Below are 17,649 nucleotides of genomic sequence, written 5' to 3' on the forward strand. Positions count from 1 at the left end.
AGATTTCAGCTTTGATTTATGGTACTCACGCACTTCTCGTTTCCATGCATGTATGGAGAATACCAACACAGCAGTTTGCACAACATACACTACCTGGCGGGTTAACATGATGACCAGATGTATAAAAGCAGCACTGCACAGGCACCAGGCTGCAGATCTCCTCTTCTTATCTCAGCATCTTGCATTTGTGTTGTTCATCAGACCCCTTCCACCAATATCACCACCATCAAAAAGAGATATCAATGTAAGTATACGCTGGTGAAACTACAAAGCAGAGCCCAGGCCAAGGACAAAGCTGCTGGGTCTTCTCTTTCATCACTCCACTAGTCAGAACAAAGGGATGCGTAAAGGAGTTTGTCAGCAGGAAGCAACTTGTGACACTAGGGCTTCCTTCTCTCTTTCAGTGGTACACCAAGAGGCCAAATAATGATTTCCATAAGGATTCTTGGATTTTTTTAATAGGATGACAACAGAAGCTTATGGTTTTAATTACAACTGGTAGAACTGAAATCTGTATTCCTTCCCCTCCACCCCAAAGATCTTTTTCTATGAGATTTTCATTTTTAAAATATGTTCTTATTGTTCCTCTGAGTCTTTTAAAAAGCCTGCCCTTCTATAAGAAAGTGTCTTAAGGCTGTCTCCAGGGCTTTGTTTATATGTTAATTTCTTTTCTCCTCTAACATATTATTTTCATTAGAAAAATACTTTGACATTTACTACATGGTCTTTCTTTCCCTAAGAAGTTCAGCAGCTCTGAAAAGTGTGAGTGCTTAGCTCCTCAAAGAAGATACTCAAGACAGCAACCCCAAGGGAACGCAGCCAAGGAACTGGGAAAAGACTGAAAGCAATTCTCATCAAACTAAAAAGCAGATGAATAGCTACCATGAGAACAAAGGCTGTAGTAGCTCACAAAACGAACTGAATCTGACCCAGTATTATAAGCCTGAAAACTTTTTTTTTTTTTTTTTGCAGGGTGGATGGAGGCAGGGGGAGTGTCTTCACATCCATATGTCTCGGAGTGGAAAAGGGCAGGAAAGACAATTGCATGTCTTACAGGAAGTGCGACCTATTGTTCGTTCATGCTGTTCTATGTATATTTGGTTTTAACATTTTTAATTTTATCATACTTTGGCTTAGACTTGGGCTTCTACTGCAATTACTCCTTTGAATCAATTAGACAGGAATAGTGTCTTGATTCCTTAGCTATGCTTAGGCCTCACAGATAAGATGGGCCCTAAGAAGGACAAGATAAAGATAGCTCAAGAATGACTCCATTCCTTTACAGGGTGACTTCCTTTAAGTTTTCAAGTATGACAGCCTATATCTGCCGTATATTTCTCCAGAAATTATATTCCCCCATTTCCTCCTTCCTCTAGGTGAAAAGTCTTTAAAAAAGCTTTTACTTTTCTAAAAATAAAGCTTGTGTTAGAGGAGCTGCTAATAATGCAGAAGTTCGACATTGGAAGTTCAGAAATACTGTAATTTGGGTAGCTTGTGCCAAATTTTGAGCAGAAAAAAAAAGGTGTATATAACAATATAATTAAAGTCTGTTGGCATAATGCATAATATCAAGAGGCCTGAACCATGGCTGCTCCAGCCGCTCTGGGCTCCACCCCTGACTTTTTTGTGCTAGATGTTTTCTTGGATGTTTTCTGAGTATGATATGTACAGACCAGGATATATGCTTCTGACAGCTTTGCTTGTGGACTGTACAGAAAGCAGCATTTCTTTTAAAAGAAATGTTTGAAAAAATACGGAATTGTTACATACTCCTAACATTTCTTTTTGCAATTAAAAAAAAAGTTTCAAGTTCCATGAAACTTGTCTACTTCTGAAGTCAAGAGAAAACTACTGTTAGAGTAACCACTGCCACAGAACATTCTTCTTAGAAAACATATATCTTAACCTCAACTTTTTTTATGCTGAAAACCTAGCCTGATGGCTTGTAGCTAGAAGCTGGAGCTACCACTACTAAAATGTCTCCCATAAGCTCTTTCTTTATTTAGTAAAATTCTAGAGCTAATGAGTGGTGCTACTCTTGCTAAACCACACTACAACTTCTCAAAAATGTAGCAGCATCTTTTCTCCTTTTAGCAGAGCTGAACCTACCTACAGAAGACTCGCTAATAAGGCAAAGGGAGCCTGTTAAACCAAATAGAAGTGATTGATTGATATGCATATCATCTGATATAGATTCACATGAATATTTACAGTCTGTAGTTTCTACATCTACTAACTTCAGGGAATTCGCATAACAACCTTTGTTTCCATCTACAGGATTTGCCTGCCTGGTTATAGCTAAAATTCTTGCTAATAGTCCTAGTACATAGACATAATATTTCCTGCTGGATTACTCATATTAAACAGAGAAGAGAGAGAACCAACTATTGTAATTGAGGCTTACACAGGACACTGTCACCATTTCTGGGTTTAAAATGTATAGGTCATACTTAAAATACTTTGAAGGCTTCCAGAATATCTGCAAGACCACAGATCAAAAAGTCAGCATGCCTGGGTATTACTACAGTATTTCATTTTTTTTACTTTTTGGAAAGGCTCATTACAGCTAGTTGTTTCCAGTACACAACCCAACCTCTTCAAAGACAATATTTTAATCTTATAAGGTAGCATTCTTCAAGCATAAAGTAGCTTAAAATGAAATAGAAAAGCAGACTTTTCAAAAGCCAAACATTTATCTTCTTCTAAAGCAATAAAATAATTTTGAAGATTGCATTTTGCATTGTTTTCATGATACCAGCATTCTAAGTAAGTAGTTGTAGGACAAGCCTGTCTGGCTTTCAAATGCAATCTCAAAATCATATTTTCAATTAGGAAAAGAAAAATACAATCAGGAAAAAATAAAGAACAGTGTCAGGTACCCCACAAACTGAAAACATAAAGCATGAAAACTAGGGAGTGTTCTTTTAATTCTCAGAACAAGCTGATGCAGAAATCTTTGGTGAAGACTTTGGTGGAGCCACTGCATGCAAATGAAACTTTGATGATGATGTCACCCAGCTAATTCTTCAAAAAAAACCAAAATTTGTAAATAAAGGATGCTAAGAGTTTTCAGTGGGTGATAAAAGTTAGCAGATACAGTTCCTCTCCATTTCCTCAGCCTGAAAAATTTGATCTTGTCTCACACATGAAGCAACAGCAATGTAAAAAGAACCAGGATGTATCATGCAAATTAATGTTTCTGTAGCCAAAAGAGTCAAAACTTTAACCTTTTTAAGATGTAAGCTTTACCAAAGTTTTTCATTTCAATAATATAAGCATTCATGGAATTCATGAATATAAATAAAAGATGTTAACTTCTGTAGAGATTTAGGTGAAAATTAACAGCATTAAATCTGCACTCTTGCACACTCCAAAATTTAATCTGGGTTAGTAATTTGCATTGCACATGAGGCATAGAGTGACTCATGGTAATTACAGGACATGAACGGAGAAACAGAGACCATTTGCAAATAGGCTGCACATCAAAGATGAATATAAACCTTTACAACTGGTTTGTTCTTATCATTTGACTCTTTTGGGACTCAGTTAAATACACATTTTAATACACCAAGGTTTCTAAAAAGATAGTCCCTTGGATTATTTCTGCCACTAACTCCTGTGAGCTGCCAGGTAGCTCCTTTAACAGCCTGGGTGCGACCACAGCCCCATAGGGCCCCTTTGTGATCCTTATATGCCATGAGATATGCTGGCTTATCCTGTACTCCACCTACGCACACGGGATCCCTGTTAATGTGATGTAATCTAACACAAAGGAAGGGGAAAGTGGGAGGCTTTTAGACATTTCCACTGTACTACACAGTATATATATGTAAAAAAAAGGCTACATATGGTGGCTAAATATGGGAGTGGGTCTGGGTGCCCTGTGCTGAGAACAAGAAAAGGCATGGAACATGAAAGGCATTTGCAAAGTGACAGCATTAAGAAGTCTTTGGATCTTTTCTCTAAAATATAGAACACGTAAATGGTAGGGAGAAGAAATCAAGCAATGTCTAATAGCAATATCCACTGCCTGCACTGTGAGAATTTGCTTGAAATTTTGATTATTAGGGAAAGGGGTAAATAGAGTCTCCAGGTACTGGGACTAGGTCAAATGTTACCCAAAGGCAAATAAACACAGATAACTGCTCTCCACATACATTTTTTTCAGCAGTTTTGAGACTGTAACTAACCATTAGTCCATTTATTCCCTTTAAGAAAAGTCACAGTTCATGAATACAGCTCCCAAAGTCACCAACCGACTGACTTGGCAAAAGTACTTACAAGCATGACTAATTTCATAGCTGAAACAAGCAAAGTCCTTTTACAAAAGGGAGATGGGAGCCAAAAGTATGGAAAGCCTTCCACCACTCTCCTGCCCAACGCAAGCTTGAGAAGAGAAGGCAGCGCAGAGACAAGCCAACCCTTTGTTTGCTTTTTTTCCTAGAGCACGGAGCAGCAGCACCACGAAACAGCTGAAAGCTGGAAGGGAACTTGGACTACTAAAGTTCTTCTGCTCAGCAAGCAGTCAAGCCTCAAGTTCCTACTAATTCGAGCTATTTAATAGGTGATGGACCTGAGTGTCCACTGGCTCCATCTTTATAAAGGACATGTCAAAACAAATCACCACATAGCCTGTGTCTGTGACAAAGTCATTTTCTAAATCATAAGCTTAAACATTTCCATGTGGCATGGTTGGTTTTTCATTTTGTAGTATTTATACTGTTGGCTGCAGGGTTGTTAAAAAGGGCAAGTCAAGAGTCTTTATGTTAAGACAGAAGAAAGCAGATACACTGAGTGTAAAAGGCAGTGCTGTTGAGATATTAATATGACAGGAGGAGAACATGCACTAATTCATCATGCCACAGCAGAAGTACATAGTGCAGGTACCATGGAAGATTGTGCTACTGTGAGAAGACAAACAAAGAGCAGGATACCCTGGCCATCTTGAGTAAATGGGGCAGAAATCCTATGGAGGACGTAGACCATGTGAAAGGGCAGAAAATGTGTCCATGCTTTACCTCCTCTTTGTCTTTTCCTGTCCATATTTTCAATAAGGAAGTAGCCCCATAACTCACATAAAGCCACATGAAAAGTCCAATAAACAACCACTGCAAAGGTCGTGGTGCACTCCTGAACAAGGTCAAGTGTGACCTGGGCCATTCTCAGATTCTGAACAGAAATATCACTGGTACTTCTAAAACCTTTCCCAACCTATTCCTGTCTAAATTCCCTGTGAGCTAGAGTCAGCAAATCTAGGACCCAGGCTAGGGACTAAAAAGGATTTATTTTCCTTTCAGTGTAGCTTACTCAAGACAGCTTGACACCTTTGAGAGACTATGGTCTAAATTGAAATATAGTCATTTAACCTGGTTATGCCATCACTAAAGAAGCATCATGAAGGTCCTCCACTGCATCCTTGAGCAAACACAAGGTAAGATGCAGTTCTGCCAGCAGTGCAAATCAAATCTCTAGAAGTCACCAAAAGGCTGGACCGAATAAGCTCACTTGAGGCCTCCTTAGTAGCAGACTGTCCCCTGCTTGTGCTCTGGCTGACAGGGCACTTACTAACCCAAAGATTTGGCCTTTCATTTGGTCACGGACCTGAGCTCTGCCTCACGAAACGATCTCTGCATCCACATTCATACCAGAAGACATCTGTGTAACTCCTCATGGCACTTGGGTTGATTTATTACTACTGTCTTATTCTGCACTATTCTATAACTTCACTAGTAATAACTTAATGTTTGATGTACTCAGACCAATAAAATCCAACATTTTTAAGTGTAGATGATAAACACAATGCTTTAAGAACAAAACAACATTTTTTTCAGTGAATAACAAAGCTTGGAATGACAAAATGCTGCAAGACAGAATATATCTCTTCAAGATACAGATCCCCTAAGATTATTTATGTCATTCTCCCAGCTTTGGAAATAGTGAAGAAGTAAATATTTTCATTACTTGTTACTCATGAAATACCTCTCTTCAAAGGAGAACATCTGGTATTGGATCTCTTGGGCCAAATTCTGCCCAAAGATATTGGAACATTGATCCCATTAGGCTCAATGGATGTTTTGTTTATCTGACCTGTCACATGTTCAAAATTAGTTATGGTTTTCTCTGCTAAAACAGTGATTGTTTCACCATTAATTACAAAATAAGCAAAATTACAGATATGACTAGCTCTAATTTTGTTCCTCCATAGGTTGTATTTTTTTACAATTATTTAGTAACCTTGGTTATATAATTTATAATTCATTTGGAGGCATCATTTTGAGAGTGATGACAAGTCTATTTATGCTTGCCTTAATTCTTACAGTGACTCAGCCAATCCCTCTTCCCTCAGCATGTTTTGATTCTGTCAATACTTGGCTTCAGTTCCACTTTTGTCATTATAGGTCTAATACTGAGTAGGTTAGCTAACTGAACTATACATTTTGTGCCTCAAATGAGGTGGGCTGCCAAACTCAATCCTGCACATCAAGGAATGGTCGCAGTTTGTACCTGACAGGTTGGGCTGGGGAGGAAACAAAAAGTAGCTAATATGCCCTATCAGTTGGCATTCTGACAAATGGAGATGTTTACTTTGTGGACCTGCACACATGATGTAAGATGGTAGACGCGCCATCACTCTCCTTGAATGTACTGCACTGTTTCAGTGATACAGGTGCACCCAGTTTTCCTGTATGAACTCCCTTCTGCCATATGACCCCATCCCAAGCAGCAGATGTTCTGCTTTTATCTCTCTAGCTTGTCAAAGACAGTGTCTTCCCACTGACGTTAGGGAGCTGCTTTGATCTCAGATGGTATCTTAATTTTAAAAGAATGTTGAAAGAAGGTTAAGATTGCAAAGTGAAGCAAAAGAAATTACAATATCCCAGTAGAAATGCCATGTCTGAAAACAGGCCATGATGTATACATCTCTGTCTTTGATGGAGAAAGTTTCACCTTAAAAAAGCCCACTATATTATACTGGCAAATCACTCCTGTTCCAGTGAGTGCCTCCAGCACTATTATAATAAAATCTCTCCCCTGTTCCTCATATAAATGAAAGAAGCTACATCAATGAAAATATAGTTTTGCCATTACAAGCATGTTGGCATCAGGAGAGTCTATAGCACAGACTCAGTCTGAGATAGCATAGCCAATACATATCTGCAGCATTAACTTGTCCCACAGATATCTAATCACAAACAGGGCTCAGAGGCAAATGAAAATAATCTTAGCAGCTGTACTTAAAGGCCTTCTATATTAAACATCCACCAGTTGTTTTTATCCATTTTGGCAGAGTGGAGCAGTGAAAATTTTTCAAATATAAATCCATCAGCTTAAAAATATATATATAGTTTTAGATTATCAGTTATACTTTACACATCTTTTTTTTTTGGTGAAATCAGATTTCATAGAGCTCATGCATGGTCTGTATTTATCTTTTCTTTGTAAGATGCAGTAGTGATCTTCACGAGCAAGGTGCTCATAGGTATATTGCCTCTGTCTTGCAGAGGTTGGTTCCTTTGAAACAGTGGAAGGGAAAGAAATGTTAATATTAAGCTACACTCTTCACTGCAATTATATTCTACTATGCTTTTCAAATGTTAAAGTGATAAATTGGGAACTGGTGTCCTGGTGAGATAAGCAACTTCCTCAACAGATGATAGCTTAAATAACAGGAGAGAAAGGAAGAGATCAGGCAAAGAAGCTGACATTTTGACGTTTGATTGCTTAACCTGACCACTACATCTCTTCCTAAAAAACATTTAGTTTCTCTTGTGTGTCCCTAGTGTGATACAAATTGATAAAAGGGCCTCTTTCAATGTGCATGAAAGGATATGTACAACTTCTGGTGGCTGAGGTGTTGATAGTAGGTAGAAGGTCTTTTGAAAGGGCATTTTGAATGCTCTGAAAATGCTCTGCCCTCATCTGGTGGACATATCATTGGTTTGACAAGTAACAATCTGTATTTCCACAAGACTAAGCAATGAAGGCCCAAGAGTTCAGTGCAATCTGATAAACTTTCAGTCAACTTCTCAGTGGATATCTATCTTCCTTAGTCAAAAACTGTGAAACTTTGAAATAATATACTAAAAACAGAAGATAATAGGAAGATTATCAAGAGTGGACACCTAACAAGGAACATAGAAAAAAGATGTGAAAAAAAAGAAGTTAGCTAAGTCCAAACACTGAAAACGTTACAGAATTAAAATAAAGTGTATGCAGGCTGTTTATATTTTCTGCTAAAAGAAGCAAGGGAAGACCATCATAGTCTAAAGAATGAATACTCCTTTGGAGCTCTGGTAAACCAAATTCTTCTTCCAAGCTGAAAGATCTTTATGACACAACTTTATTATTATTATTTATTGTTGGAATGTTCATTTTACAAAATGAAGAGCATTTTCAATCCAAGAATGACAGAGTACACAAGTTTACAGATAGGCCAAAAGTATCAATAGCATTGCTAAGGATAGTCCTGGAAATCCATCATTTAGGTTATGGACCAATCAAACTTATCCAGTGGCAGAGTAACTAAGATGCCCCATCTCTGCAGATTGGCACATTAAAAATGGTGGCCTGCTGTCATTAACAGACTCATTCAAATAGACAAGTCTGCTTCTCAGAACTGCACAATGTCTGGAGCACAAATTTCACTGAGTTTGACAGGGCTAGACCTTAACATGAAGGAATAGTGTGAGTACAGAAGCAGTCTGTTGGGGATTAAACAAATAGCTATTAAACCAAGACTTGTGATTCCCTTCCGGTTCTGCTACCTTTGTAATAGGTGTCCTTGTCCCAGTCTCCTAGGTCAACATGTTCAACTAAAATTAGGCACATGAATCCATATTTAGGTATCTAAATAAAAGTTGACCTGCTTTGCAAAGGTTTTCTGTATAATTCCTGATTTAGTTCCATTACAGCAGGCCTTCTTCAAATGAAGTGATAAATACTTTCTTCCCAGCAACTGGTGCTTGCTAAAAGAAGAAGTAAATATGAGAGAATCAGCAGTAAATTGGATATACATTTATGTGTCAATATTATAGATCCGTATTGCAATTACTCTCTTGTTTTTATTTCAGATTAAAATGCAAGGGAACATGCAGCATTACTGAGAGCGCCCAGACATTTTGGAGAATGAATCTGAATAGACAGTGCTCCCTGTTGTGCTTTCCTGCTACACCCTCAGTCTTATACTGAAGCCCACTTAATCTTTATACTTTAAAAAATAGATTCTCAAAAAGGAAAAGTGGAACTTATAAACTGATACTGTCAGATGCCTGGAAGGGTCAAGAATATATAGACAAAGAAATTTCCCAAGTGTTCAGAGATGAAAAGTTAAGTTTTCTGTAGGCTTGTGGTGTCTTTAGCATGCAGTAAAAGAAATGCTTTCCCTGATTTTCTTATTTTGCATATCACTAGGTTTCAAACTGCATTATCAGTAGCATTGTACTTCTTCCAAATGATATCTTACCCCTAGAAATATAACATGAATAATAAACTGTCATTTTAATAAAAAATACATGTATTTGTTTACAGTTGGATGGCTTTTAAAGCAGGATAACTTAAAGGGAATTAAAAGACTTGCCAAAACAAGCAGACTCGTCCTGTGAAAAGCCTACAGCAAATGGTCTATGAGTAAAAAATCATCATTAATACTTTCATATTCACTATTTAAGTAAACATCTAGTATGACTCTACATAAGCATCTCTATGGCTCCATAGCAAGAACACTGAACTGGCATGCAAAGAATTTATTTTTAGAACCTCAAAATGGCTATTGCAATTAACCATCAGCTGTGGAAATCAGATTAGAACATGCCTTGGTCCCCTGGATTTGCTGCATGCCTCTTAAAAGTCACTTAAGACAAGATTTTCAACAGCTTTCAGAATTTGGGGTGGATGGTCATTTATGTGTTTTACTAAGATACCTTGAGGAAAAAAATTCAACCATGTTCAAAGTGAGCCGATAGGAACTTTGTCAAACCAACTTCTTTGGAGGCTACCTCAGTTTTGGTATGCCTCACACAGACTGTTTCTCTTGAAGGTGTTTTTATCTCTCTGCGAGTTACAGCAGAAGTACTAAAGGATGTTATAGAGATCCTTCTGCCTTTGTGTTATATATAAATTTGATGTAATCAGTTAATGAAATTCTATTAGTAATAATGTTATTGCAAGGAAATGCCTATTAACTCACCCTAAAACTGCAATAAGTGCTATCATGCCATTTCATACGCATGCATATGCTACAGTGAATTTAAGTACTTACTATATTGTGTCTTTCCTATGCTGTGCAAATTTTTAAAAATCCAGAATAATAAGCAGGATCTCAGAAGAGTATTAGCATTTAATTAAAAAGGATGCATGTATGCTTTCAGCTTCAACACTAACTTCTATTCTAGTGCATTTTTAGTGATGATACACTTAATGCAATATAGGAAATTTTTCAGTTGACCTTAGCTCTCCCAGAAGATCTTGTTAATACAAAAAATAGAGTTGCAGAGGAAAATAACAAAGTTTTCATCTAGTTTTTCAGGCACATGTTTGTAGATAGTGTTTTTTCATTCTTTAGAACTGATTTAAGTGCAATAAATTGTTTTTAAATTCCCAGTGTTAAAGCAGTCTGTGCTCAATACAAAACTATGAAGAACACAAGTGTATCAGAAGAGAGTATCAGACCTCACCCTGTTATTTGTCCTAAAAAAATGCATTGTTTGTATTTAAACACATGTCCATCTAAAGTATCTGAACATTTTCATATGTTATTTTGAGAACACACAAATACTGCTTTTAAATTATTTATTTTTCTTTGAAGGCAGATTTTATTTAGTAGTTTTCTCTTTCTTGACTTATTACACATAACAGTTATTATTTTTTTTGGCCTGTAATTTATGTGAATTGTTATGTGCCTGTAACTAGTTTTGAAGTCAAAATAATACTATAAATAATACACAGTACATAATACAGGCAATACTGTAAAAGAATGTAAAATATAAGCAGCATTTAGAATTGGGGGCTATCAATAGCTTATCCTAAAAAACAAAAACAAACTCCTTTCCTGCTCAGCTTCTCAGTAAAAAGTTATCATAATCCATATCCCTCGGTTAGACACTATTGAAAACTTCAGCAGGAGGTATATTTTCAAAGACCAGTAACTCTGAGTAATACCTTATATGATCCATAGTCTTCCAAAGGAATCTTTCTCATATCGGTTTCTGTGGAACAATTTCCTCTTGATATATAAGTTTGAACTATCCCTTTAAAACTTCAGCCTTTTAAAAGCTCCCTATTAATAATAAAATAAATTTGTTTTTACACAACCATAGTCCTGGAAACATATTCATTACAGCTTTGCTGTTGTTACATGAGTTTCCACAAGGCAGCATACGTAAAGCTTTTTCCTTTTATTTTTCATTGCTCCAGTCTTAGCCCCAAGGTATAAGAATTCCTGGGGATCTTTTGTTCAAAGGATCTAAGCAGCAGCTTAAAAGGTAAATTTCTTTTTTGGTTCTATCAATCCACATTCACATTTTTTGCTCTCAACCGCAGGTTGTTTTTGATCCAACGCTATGGCACTCATGGGGTTTCCACAGAACAGCACATGAAAGTGTTGAGGTATCGGAAATGGAGATCAGAAGTTATTTTCTGAGCAAATTGATGAATTGTCCCTTAGCTCTTCCCAGCACCAGAGAAAACAAAAATAACACTGTCATGAAAATTATTGTGAGGACTGGGTTAAGATTTTTTTTCTCTCTTAAACCGAATGAGGACATTCACAGATCATTACCACTGGTATCTTGCCAAGTAAACACATCTCTGTGACGAGCAAATAGCAAATTACAAGTCACATATCCAAATTATCTTAAAAAAATGCCACTCTGAAAAAAATAGCAAGGTGATCTGCACCAAATGAAGTCCTTGCTTTGCTGGAAGAATAGTTTTTATATGATATAGAAATGTGAATAATTGCTGTGTCCTAAAGAAATTATCTTCATATCAGATCTGTTCCAATACTGGACAACACAGATTAGTTTACATTTACATCAGACACAAAGAGCTGTATTATAGCAAAGCAAACTACGTCCACAAGTAGAGCTGGGTAGCCCAGAGGGATCTGTATAGCTACACAGATTCAACTGAAAGGAGAATTTGGCACGCACACCAGGGGACTCATGCATTATACGAACCAGTAAATATGCTGTGTTAAACAAGCATTCATTGCAGGTGCACATCTGCTTTTCCAGCACAGTTTTATCTGCCCGCCTCAGTCCTCTTATATGACCACATCCGTGCTACACCCATACATCCACCTTTGGAAGCTTTTCTTCCTCTGAGGAAAAAAAAAATGTTTTCAGGTAAGAAGTCGTTTTAGATTTTCTATATCAGCATGTGTGGCTTGTGGGCCTTTGTCGGAGCTGACCACATCATTAGTACAGTTTGATCCTTGCCCAGAAGACATCCAAAAATAGAAAGAAATCTGAAAGGAAAACGAAGACAATGTTACTTGCCAGAGGAATATAAGAGCAAGCTGAGCAGAACTTCCCAGTACTTTGAGTGTCAAGATCTGTTTCTTGTGCAAACGTACTTTAAAAAAAAAAATTGAAAACCAAGTCGGAGTTCAGGAGAAATGGATGCCTATAAATGGCACTGTAGTTTTCTCAGCATAAATACTGCATATTCCGTGTGCTCATAAAGACACATGGCCAAGAAAAAACAAACAGGCTGTCTTTCTATAGTGTAAAAAAATATATTAAAAGCAAAGCAGCTAAAAAATGCTTGGGTGTTATCAGGATTTTGGAATAACACATTTAAGAGTGCTTGATGTTGCCATGTTTCTGCTCCCAGCAACAGTACACAAAGGACACCAGGAGTTTTACTTTATCTGTGATGCAACAAGAATTATATCAACACAGGGATTTTTCTAGATTTCATTTCTAGTGTTTCTTGAGCACTTTCTAGCAGTGGCAGTGCACATACTCCAAATTTACGCTGATGTAAATAAGACCAGAATTAGAACCAAGAATACTACGGATGGAAGAAGAAGAAATCTTTAAGATTTGTATACGTATTTGTTTTAATTGGATAACTTGATTTAACTAAATAAAGATACACTTTTAATTCATAATATTTTTAGGGCTCCCAAGAAATCTACATACGGTTTAACCTTAGCTTGAGCATTGTGATTCCTACCAGAGAAACACTCATAAATAATAGTAGACCTCCTTGTAAAGCAAAGCAAAACCTCCTTACTTTTCAAGGTAGATTCATTTAAAAGCAATTTTTGTAAGGCTAAAATATTCTCATATGTTCAAATTCAAAACAGCATTAAGACTTACTGTGTCATTCTGTCGAGAAATTAAATGACCTTTAATGGGGACACAGAAACTAGAGAAATTGAATTAGATTCTGTATTTCATGCTGCCCCCTGTTTACAAATGAGATAGTTGCTCTTAATTTCATTTAAATGTAAAGAGGAGAATAGACGTAATAACTTAGAATTTTGCAACAATAAAGAACAGTCCTTTAATCTAATAACGTTGCATCTCTTAGAGAACAACTTGCTGACAAAAATGTCCCATCTAAACTCAGCAAAAAATCTTGAATTCCAAAATTTCCAAAAAAAAAGCTAAATGTCTACTTGTCTATTTGTTAGAAACAGTAAAGTGTTTTGAATTATGAATAAATTTGAGAGTTAACGCCCACGAGTACATTCCAGAGTTTAAAATTAAACAAATTATTAATTGAATGTATACATAGGATATTTGCAAATAAATACATACCTATATATATGTATATAAGCAATTCACTTAGGACCATTTTGAGTCACTGTCTTACTGGGAAAATACTTTCCAGGGAAAAAAAAAAGTATCCAGGGATATTGTGAAACTTACTTAATTTAACTCATTGCAGTGAAATGGATTTAGAGCTTTAAATAAAATAGCTTCGCATGTATATTACCGGTGCTTTTGATTGCTATTTTGTTGGCTTGTTTTTGTTTCATTATTTTAAGAAGAATTTAGATGTCACAGTCAGCAAAGATAATCATCTAGTCCACACAGTCTGTGTCTCACTTCATTTTTTCTGGAGTTTTCCGGTTCACCTGTAAATCAATTTGGTACCACTTGGAAATGGAGCACAGCTCTCTCTTCCTCAGCATTTTCAGCAGTAGAAGCTGACCATGGCGTTTCATCTTCTCATGAAGAAAGGACTTTAATAAACTCTGATGCTGCTGAATTCTTTCAAATGTGAAAAAAATACAAATACAATTTGTGTGAAGGGAAGCTCCTACCATATAAATGCCAAGGGATGGATATATATAATACAAAGTTCACAGACACTCAAGCAAGCAGCAGAAGGTCAACAGCAGAAAGCTGAGCAATCTCTTATTGTTGTGTCTCTGTTTGGGTTTTAAATTTATCTTAAAGAACAGCTATACTTACAAATGTACTGGAAGATAATTCACATTATCTGCATTAGAGAATGCAGTAAAAACAAATATTTATAAGAACTCAAGGTATTACTAATGTTATCAAAACAAATCTGAATATAAACAAACAGTTGAAATAACGGTCAGTAACAAAAAATAAAACACTAAGAAATCAAGAAATATAGTCAGAACTAATCTCTCTGATTTGCACTGTTTATACAACAAAATGACTTTGCATTTGTATTTTATGATGTACATATTTAATAGCAATACGCTCCTTTTCCAAAGAACCCACAACAGCCAAGACTGAAACACGGAACATATAAAAAGATGCTGCAAAATAAAAAAACAACTACAAGAAAAAAAATCTCTTTTTTTTCAGATCAATAGTAGAAAAAACTTTTGATAATATGAAAAATTTCAAGTTTTTTACAAAACCTGAAATGAATCTATTCATTATTTATTACTATAAAAAAAAGTTATAAAAGCTATTTACCAGCAAAAGAGATTTCAATAAACGAACAATATACATATTCATGGCACATTCAGGACACATGGCTGGTAAAAGATTTAGAAAAAATATTATGTAATTTTTTTTTGGTAAAGCAACAACTTCTAGTGAATAACTGGGAAAGTTAATACATTTTTAATGAAAATGCTGTCTCGTAATATGTACTACAAATTACATGCTTTACATATATAAAACCGAACATTCCAAGAGTCAGAATTTAGTCTATGCAAAAGATTTTAAAGTAATATAATCTAAACTAGACTAATATACAAACCATCTATCTGCAACTAATACTACATACACAGCATATACGCTGTCCATAAGAACTGATGGGAGAAGATTCAGGAGACAAAGACAGGTTTTTGAATAGATCTCCTCAAAGCAGAACAATTGGTGCTTAATGCAATGTACTGAATGTTTGAAATACATTTGAGTCTTGGTTGGTTAAAAAGTGTTAATAAAGAATCAATCTGTTCTTACAATGACACAGATAATACAGATGAGATCTCAGATACTTCTTGGTGCCTGACACTTTCAGTATAATTCCTGTGAACCCTGTGAAACTCTTGACTCGTATGATTGTTTGACATGGTTTGGATGATTCAAGCGACTTAAAAAGAAGGAGGCCTTTTTAAGCATGACACAAATACATACGCTTCTTGCTGTATTGCAGAAAACATTTGGAGACAGAAATCCAGTTCCCACAGTCAGATATACTTTGCCTGTCACAAGCAGAGGCTAGGAAATTACAGATTATATTCTTCATGTGAGACAGATCTCACAGCAGAAAACAAGGACTTGCTCAAAGAGGAGAGCAACTGTTCAGAATAGCCTATGAACTAACATCTATTTTGGAAAACTATTAAATTTTAAAGGCAAAAATGAGTCTAAGACTGATCTGCCATTGGTACATTGAATAAAGGAAACCAGAAACACTGGTTTGGCTCATTACAGCAAGCCTCACTAAGGCATTTGTCTGCCACACTCGCATATGTTCACAACCTGGCACATCTTAAATCAAGGCCTTACATCAAGGTTGCTTGCAACCACAGATTACAACAACCATAGATTACAAAGATCACTCTTCTTTTGTCTGCTTAAGAACATGGGCATTTCATGAAGGCCTTGCTATACCTTGCAATATTTTCTACATTGCAACTAGATGATTGTAGCATGCTGTCCATGTTGAGCTGCTCAGGATTTGAGATTAAAAGGAAACATACAGGAGGATTTTCCTGCCAAAACCATTATCTCTGTCCACACTTGCAACTAATGAAGCTGCAGATGGACTTGAAGAAGTTCACTTTAATAACTGGAACCCCTAAAAGACTTAAGGTCTGTCTGCCTCAGAGGCCATGTTTATGGTCATTTGGCATTTCCACTGATCAGAGTTTAATGAAGACATCTGACTTGGATGTGCAAACAAGGGTGTAGGTTACAAGGTATTTTCCATTAAACTGCCTTGCCATGAGGGTGACATGTGTAAGTCCTTGGTAATCAGGGCCAACCAGGGCTGATGCGCAGCTGCATCTGCTATTCACTAACATGGCTGGCTGGGGAAGTGGCAATGAGTGATAGTCACAACTACTGTGACCATGAAATAGTGAAGGTGAGGGAAGCTGGAGAGCAGCAGAGCCCAGACCCTGGGCTCAGGGTACCAGATTTTGGCTTATTCAGGAAGCCAGTAGGTGAGATCAGATAGGAGGCAGCTCTGATAAGCAAAGGAGCTCAGGAAAATTGGTCGGCCTTTAAGGATAACATTCTGAAAGCACAAAATCCAGTGCTCAGGAAATCAGGGAGACATATGAAGAGACCAACTTGGCAAAGCAGGGAACTCATCATGGAGCTCCAACACAAAAAGGCAGCATACATGGGACGGAAGTACAGACGAGCTAGAAAGGAGGAAATGGGAAACATGAGTCTTTGGAGATTAGTAGAAATGGCAACAGGAAAGTCAAAGCTTAGCCAGAGTTGAGACTTGGAAGAAACATCAAGAGCAATAAGGAGAGCTACTACCATTACATTACTTGTAAAAACCTCAACAGAGAACATGTGTGATAGCTTATGAATGGGAAGTATAGTTTTGTGACAGTAAACAGGTAAGGGTGAGGTACTTGGCACATGAATTTCAAGAAATATGGACATAACTTTCATTTCAGTAAGGCTGTACAAAGTACAACTAAAATGAGTTTTTAGCAAATAGAATGTAGAAAGTTTATTAAAACTGCTATCAACCATACCCTTTAAAACATGTTATATAAAGACATGCCAGCAAGCTCTCCTATTCTGTAATCATGCAAATAAAGATTTTCTTTCAGATCTTGCTTTGTAATAATTAGTGCCATTATTATCTGGTGGCACCTAGGAATAGCAGCTGTATCTAAGATTACATTATGCTAAGTAGGAGACCAATACAGAAAAGGAGAGTCACTGCCCAAAAATCTTGTACTCTAGTCGTTCTCTGCATCTCCTCTATTGCCAGTAATGAAGATGAGACTATTTCTAAGAGTTTTTCATCATTACTGGGATGTCAACATTACAGAAGGGAGAGAGAAATTGGCAGCCTTTTGGTACTATTCTTAGGTAAAAGCCTACAACCATGTTCCAAGAAGTAGATTAATGAATTTTAGAGAAAAAAGTTTGTTGAGTGAAGACGGGCATCTGTCCCTCTCTCTCTGATTGCTCACCCCCTATTCCTGAAAATGTTTCCAACAAAACTTTT

The sequence above is a fragment of the Tinamus guttatus genome, unplaced genomic scaffold (genome assembly GCF_059628265.1).
Source record: "Tinamus guttatus ecotype Peru unplaced genomic scaffold, ASM5962826v1 Tinamus_guttatus_pri_ptg000782l, whole genome shotgun sequence".
Taxonomy (NCBI): Eukaryota; Metazoa; Chordata; class Aves; order Tinamiformes; family Tinamidae; genus Tinamus; species Tinamus guttatus.